General features: G+C 35.1%; 1 pseudogene; it reads right to left on the reverse strand.

Annotated features, from left to right (window-relative positions):
* LOC122732196 overlaps positions 1-5925 on the reverse strand; it is a 33840-nt pseudogene extending 27915 nt beyond the window's left edge.
* Positions 5926-6403: the final 478 nt, after the last annotated feature.

Consider the following 6403-nt stretch of genomic DNA (forward strand, 5'->3'; position numbering starts at 1 on the left):
TTCCAAAAAAATAATAAAAATCTTTTGCATAAACAAAACTAATGCAGCCAAAATTAGGAGCAAAACAAAACTGGGGAGGGATTTTACAGCAAGTTTCTCTGATAAAGTCCTTATTTCTCAAATATATAGGGAACTGAGACAAATTTATAAAAAGGTGAACCATTACCCAGTTGATAAACGGTCAAAGGATATGAACATGCAGTTTTCAGAAGAAGAAATTAAAGCTAACAATAATCAAATGAAAAATGTTCTTAATCACTATGGCTTAAAGAAATAAAAATTAAAACAACTCTGAGATACCACCTCACACCTATCGGATTGGCTAATGTGACAGTAAATGAAAATGACAAATGTTGGAGCAGATGTAGAAAAACTGGGAAACTAATGACTGTTGGTAGAGTTGTGAACTAGTCCAACCATTTTGGAAAACAATTTGGAGCTCTACCCAAATGATTATAAAAACATACATACCCTTTAACCCAGAAATACCACTACTCTGTATCGCCAAAAGATCAAAGAAATGGAAAAGGACAGTTCTATCTGTAGTGGCAAAGAATTGGAAATCTAGGAGATGTCCATCAATTGTGGAATGACTGAACAAATTGTGGCTTATGATTGTGATGTAAAACTATTGTAGTATAAAAAATATAATGAGCAGAAGAGTTTCCAAAAAACTTGGGATGATTTTATGAAATCATGCAAAATGGAGTGCATAGAACTAGAACATTGTACATAGGAATAGCAATATTATAGGTATGATCAACTGTGACTTACCTATTCTGATCAAGACAATGACCTAAGACAATTCCAAAGGACTAATGATAAAAAATGCCATCCATCTCCAGAGAGAAAACAGATGAACTTTGAATACAGATTGAATCATAATTATTTTTTATTCTCTTCATTTTTGTAATCTTTTTTTGTGATTTCTTTTGCAGCATGGCTTATATAGAAATATGTCATTTGTGACTTCATATGTATAACCAAACCAAATTACTTGCCTTGTCAATTTCAGTACAAGAGAAGAAGGCGGGGAATTTTGAGCTCAAATTCTTGAAATATGATTGTTAAATTTTTGACATGTAATTGAATATATTTAACAAAATAAAAATATTCTTAAAATAATTTAATAATCTATTAATAATAAATGACTTGATTATTGTAATCTAATGCATTACCTTATTATCAGATCCCATGTGACCCTCAAAACTCCTGAATGCAAAAGGAACCAGATAAAAATATAATTGTATACTGTTTAACAAATAAATGGAAATACAACAAAACATAGCTAATGAATTTGTGGTTTTCTAAGTCAAGAAGTGGAGTGCAGGGATCAATTTCTATTTGAGTTGACACCACAAGTTTACTTCCACATACTTCTGAAACTACCATCTTAACTTTATATATTTACATCTATCTATATCATCTATATCTATATCTTCCTTTCCTTTCCACAATGTCTGTCTTAGTATTTTAATGTCAATTCAACCAACCCCAAATGACTTTGTTCCAATTTATTATATATACATACATACACACACACACACACACACACACACATATTATATGGTTGGGGACAAGGGGAAGACATAAAGGAATCTAGTTGTTTTGTTTCACTCTGGCCTTCTGGTTTTCATCCACCTTGCTGACACACCCTCCCTTATTACCCTTCCCTGTCCCACCCCAAATTCCAGTTTTGAAACCATAATATATTCAACTTTGCATCATTACTGGAAATGTCACTGTCACTCTGTTCCTTTGTCGCTCCTATCACCATCTGTATAACTTTTAAAACCCAGCTCCCCCTCCCTAGCTATTAATCCTTTTTTCTCCTATTCAAATAAGAATTATCTTCATTTATGTATTTATATCCTCATCCCTTAGCATAGTGTATGCCACATAGTAATTAACAAATACATTTTCGTTCAAATGTTTTTCACCTATTTGCTTTTTACTTTTAATAAAAAATACTGCAGCTAAATAATTGCTTTCTCATATACTGGAGGGAGTGATGAGGGGACCTGATGATTTTGGAGTGATTCTAATCTATAATGAAGAACTAGTTGCTGAAATATAAATGATGGGAGTATAGCTGGGCAGGCAGGGTAGGAAGTGTTGGGAGGAAAGACCATGCCACTTCTGAATCCATGGTTTTTGCTTTTGTATTTGTGTCTCTAGTACTTGGCATATACTAATGACTTATGATTTCCCCATCACTTGTTTCTTCATTTCAGGAAAGAAGGGCCCTATTAGAGCTCTTAAAAGCTTAATGAAACTTGCATATCTGCACAGGTTTGGCTTGTCTTTTCCTGAGGTATCAAAATAAAAGTGAAAATAGCAAATAGCAAAAACGCCTAACCAAAAATTAATAGGGATTAAGTCAATCATCTGAATAGCTAAGTTTCTCTATGTAACACTGGAACATTAATAGACATTCATAACTCAAGGTAATAATTGAAATTGGAGAAATTGGCCTTCTTACAGGGAACCCTTGATTTCATTTTATCCCAGGATACAATTATATTCTCAGGTTCAGAGAAGGCAGAAGTCATAAATCCTGCTCAATGCTATATGCTTCTTTATTATCACTCAGGAAACAACACAATTCATGTTTTCTCTAAGTCAGAGGAGTCACAAAAAAAGACAAAACGAAAGGGAAAACTTTTATATGAAAGTCTCAGCTGGAGTAACTCAAGATGAGCCTTCCTCATCTCTTTTATGCTTCTGGCCTAACAGTATTGACTATGCTTACCTTCTGGTGGATAGAAAAGGAAACATGCCTACCCCCCCCCAAAATGACTTTTTATTAGCAAATGAGATTTCATTGAGGGGAAAAATTGCAATTTCCTTAAATGTTTGAACATGATGCACTTTTCACATTATTCCTAGATTTCTTTTGTGCCTACTTTCAGATCTTACATATTTTCCTTCCAGTTTTTGCATCCTCATCCTTCCCTCCTCCAAAAGAGAGAAAATATCACCCTTAGTGACTTAAAGGATTATATATCTAGAGCTGGAAAGAACATGAGAGTTCATCAACTCTCTCATAAGGAAACTGAAGGTCATGAAGGTTATGTGACTTATTGAAGGCATTATAGGTAGTAAGAGGAAAAGGCAAGATGAGCCCAAATCTTCCATCCCCAGTGTTCTTTCTATTATAATATTCATCCCACCCAATATTTTAGCACATTTTGTGTTATGTTGCTCACAATATTTTGATTTATTCTGGAGTGAGATGAAAAATAGAAGAAATCTTTCCATGACAACCAAGTATCACCTCCATTCATCTTTGTAATAAGCAAAAATTTATTTAAAAAAATAAAACTATGACAGCAACCAATGAAAAGTGTAGTTGGAGCTGGCATCTAGATAACAAAAATTCTCTCAGTCCACAGAACAATTCAGCATTTTCGTTAAATAATACTGAATGTCTCTGTGCAGTTCAAGACATAAGGAGATCATAGACTTGGAGATAAAAGGGACATTTTAGGTCATCTCCTCTAACCTCCTCGTTTTACTAATGAGGAATTGAAACAGTTCTTACCCTATTGGAATTTACATTCCAAGATGGCAGTATATATTCATATGCTACATATTCCAGACATTCCAATACTATACTCTTAGAATCAAAACATTCTAAGAAGGAATCACAGGGGTCATCTAGTCCAATCATTCCCCTTACATGTAATTTACAACAATTTGAATAAATGATATTGATTCTACTTTTAAAGGCTTTGAGCCATAGAGAATTTATTAGCCTGTACAGCAGGCCATTTCACTTTTTAGAAACATATAGTTATAAGTTCTTCCTCATTAAAAGTTTCAATATGCCCACATGATTTTCATGAATCAGTTCATGCTTCTAGCCATTTTAGTTTATTTTTCTAGTCCAATTTTCTCATTAATTTCAAATTCTATAAGTTGGCAAATCAGCGAAACACCCATACCCATTTTTTTCTATTAAATTTCAATGTGCTTATCCCTAAAATGTTTGTTGCTCTTTTGTTTTTTTGTTTTGTTTTGTTGCAGGCAGTGGGGGTTAAGTGACTTTTTGTTGCTCTTTTGAAACAAGTCCTATGGTAAAAACAGAGAATTCTGACCATTATTCTTTAAATAATGACATGAAATTATGATCACAAACATTTTTTTACAAACCAGAATCATCTAGTTCTGACTGAGTAGACAAGAAAATCAGAATCTGTGCTGTTGGCAAGACAGAAGGAAATTCCCTATAACACCTTCAGAGGTAAAGTGCATATAAAGCAGTTGTTCCACTAAGAATGAACCCCCTCCCAAAAAAAAAGAATGAACCCCACCCTAAGAAATGGAAAACTTGTGTTGGCAAATTGCTTTCTTTGGAATGTGTCATCAATTACCTGGCATATTTCGGATAATATTGTATTATGACTTGTTCCTTTTCCATATATCCTAGAGGTAGAATTTGGCAGCATTGACAACAGAGCCTATCAGCAACTCTTTAATATTCTTCAAGCAGCTGGCCCATTTGGATCTTGGCTCTTATACAAAAAGATTAAAAGAATAGACATATGTCAATTAAGAACCTAAGTTGATTTCCATATTCATATCAGTTTTGAAACTACAATTTTCTAGCTAATTAACAATTTTCTTTATATTAAAACAATGTTCAACCTAACTACCAAAAACATTTTTCTAAAATGTGATTTTAGATTATCTTTCAAAAATCATTTACAAGGAGCTAATGAAATTATGATTTGAACACACTTCTCTGAAACTTTAAGGACTGAAGATGCCATCAGTGTGAGCCCCATTAATATCATAAGGCTTTTCCCATTTGGTAGGAGCTGCCAAAGGGTTTACTCTCCTGGTATGAATTTAGACAAACTATAGTTATTACCACACCAAGGTAAAGAATACTTTCAGGGTATGCTGGCACCAGTTCATAGTAGCTTTCAAGAGCTGATTGTTCAAATTTCACTGTGACCATTTACACCTTGGAAATAAACAGATGCTATAAATTAATCCTTGATATGTTGTTTTGTTGATTGTCAAGTTAAAGTAGTGGAAAAAGTATTAATAATGCAAATTAAACTTTAAAATGCATCATATACAGCTTTCGCTCAAGATCCAGCTGTTAAATATTTACCAGCACACCCCTGAAGTGATAGATATGGCACTGAGTTAGAATTATAGAATATCAGAACTAGAAGGGACCTCAGAAGCCATTTAAATCAATGTGTTTGGTTTTTTCCAGCTGAGGAAACTGGGAACCAGTGAAATTATGTGATTTGTCAAAGTTTACAGAGTGGATTGGTGGTAGAGATAAGGGAAAGAGTATTGAGTTTGGACCTGGGCTCAGGTCTAGCTCATATCCCTATCATAACCTCTCAGCTTCCCCCACTAGATTGAAGTCTTCCTGAGGGTGAAGATTGGGTTGTGATCTATGTAGCTCCAGTCTGGAACAGCACCCTACACATAAGACATGCTCAGTGTGTTAATTGGATCAAACTACACTGATTAAAACAAGTAATAAAATTAAGACTTTCAGGTTCTGAAGTCACTTTTATTCCTGGTTGAATAGTGGTTGAAAAGGACTCTACTCTGTAGAAATAAATTAAGTAGAAATCAAATGCTGCTCAGAGTTCCAAGGACAAGTCAATACTGCAACAACTCAAAGAGTTTTTAGCCAAATTGATGACTAGTCTTTTTTTAAGCTTGCACAATAGTCTAATCTGCCCATGTTGTGCTGTATGTCAGCAGACTGATCCTTTTTTGTGTGTGTGCCATATTTCCTGATGCTCCTAATTGTCAATGTTGGTCAGTCATCACTTGATTCCTCCCAGGCCACCTACTGCTATCAGTACTATTACTCTCACTATAGTCAGTGACCACACTCTCACATTCTTCTACTACCCAATAAATCTCCATAACCTTCATCACAGCCATTTTCCATCTTTGCTCTGCTAATCCTGCCTCTCCACCCTCCAAACTCAACTATTGAAGACTATGCTTGGATGGAGCTAAGCCACATGGCTTTGTACTCCCTAGTACTATGTAGTTGAAACTTCACCCCAGACATTTTCAACCATAACACTGGCCTCTTACACTACTATTCACCCTCTATTTATTCTCTCTGTCTCTGTCTGCCTGCCTCTCTCCCTCTCCCTCTCCCTCTCCCCCTCCCTCCCTCCTTCCGTGTGTGTGTGTGTGTGTGTGTGTGTGTGTGTGTGTGTGTGTGTGTGTCTCTCTCTCTCTCTCTCTCTCTCTCTCTCTCTGAAAACTTTAATCAAATCAATAATACCATTGCCTCTGTAGTGGATGAAACAGTGGACTGCCCTACTATTCACCAACCTTGTCATTTTCTAGATTATAGTGCTAACACATCTAGGTCATCCACAGAATGCCAAACTTGTAGTTAGGAAGA

Source organism: Dromiciops gliroides, chromosome 6 (assembly GCF_019393635.1).
Source record: "Dromiciops gliroides isolate mDroGli1 chromosome 6, mDroGli1.pri, whole genome shotgun sequence".
Classification (NCBI taxonomy): domain Eukaryota; kingdom Metazoa; phylum Chordata; class Mammalia; order Microbiotheria; family Microbiotheriidae; genus Dromiciops; species Dromiciops gliroides.